The 941-nt window shown below is 44.5% G+C and overlaps 1 protein-coding gene across 1 annotated transcript in view; it reads right to left on the bottom strand.

Annotated features, from left to right (window-relative positions):
- The window catches only part of GPC5 (glypican 5), a 1,306,619-nt gene that overhangs the window by 1,223,830 nt on the left and 81,848 nt on the right, over nt 1-941 (bottom strand). The window lies entirely within an intron of this gene.

Genomic DNA, 941 nt, shown 5'->3' with positions numbered 1-941 from the left:
CAGAAGGGGGAAAAAAAGAACTGGGAGTCCAGGTATAACTTTCGTGATCAACACTTATACTATCACAACTCTACACAGACAAAACAAAGGCTTAGACACTTTAGAAATAAAGTTATGGCTAAAGACCCCCTTTTCCCCCCAACTAATTAAATTGCCAACCAGATTCAATATAAATTGAAATTGTTCATAAAGTAAGTCAACTTTTACTCTGTAACTCTAGCCAGCTATGACTCTGGCCCCTCATAGAATCAAGGACTATATCTTTTTCTTACAAATTCTTGCATGTTACTGCAGTATCATAATTTTATAATTTCTTATTTTCATCCTTTTTTATGTAGAAATATGTATGGGTATACTATATATAGATATATATACATATAACATATATATGTGTATAGAGTACATGTGTTTATATTTAATATATATGTGTGTGTGTGTGTGTGTGTGTGTGTGTGTGTGTGTGTGTATATATATATTCACAAAGGACATGGAGGATATATGTGTGTGCATATATATGTACTAGAGGCCCAGCACGCACAATTTAGCTAGCTTCCATTTGCCTCAGCTGGTCACCCCGCCCTCTGTCGCTTGTAGCTCTCCACCACTGGTAGCTCTCTGCTGCTCATAGCTCTCTGCTGCTAGTAGCTCTCTGCCCCACCCTCCACCACTCATAGCTCTCCGCCCCTAGTAGCTCGCACCCTGCCCAGCGTGCCGCGAGAGCTGGTGCTGGTTTGGTCATGACAGCTTCATGGCCACAGGCTTTTTATTAGTATAGACTAGAGGCCCGGTGCACAAAAATTTGTGCACTCGGGGGGAAGAGGGGGTCCCTCAGCCTGGCCTGTGCCTCTTGCAGTTCTCGGACGCTCGGGAGATAACGCCCTGCTGGCTTAGGCCTGCTCCCGGGTGGCAGAGGGCAGGCCCAATCCCTAGGTGCAGCCCCT

Source organism: Myotis davidii, unplaced genomic scaffold, assembly GCF_000327345.1.
Source record: "Myotis davidii unplaced genomic scaffold, ASM32734v1 scaffold419, whole genome shotgun sequence".
NCBI lineage: Eukaryota > Metazoa > Chordata > Mammalia > Chiroptera > Vespertilionidae > Myotis > Myotis davidii.
The sequence above is the reverse complement of the archived record's forward strand: the minus strand, read 5'-3'. Positions and strand labels throughout refer to the sequence as shown.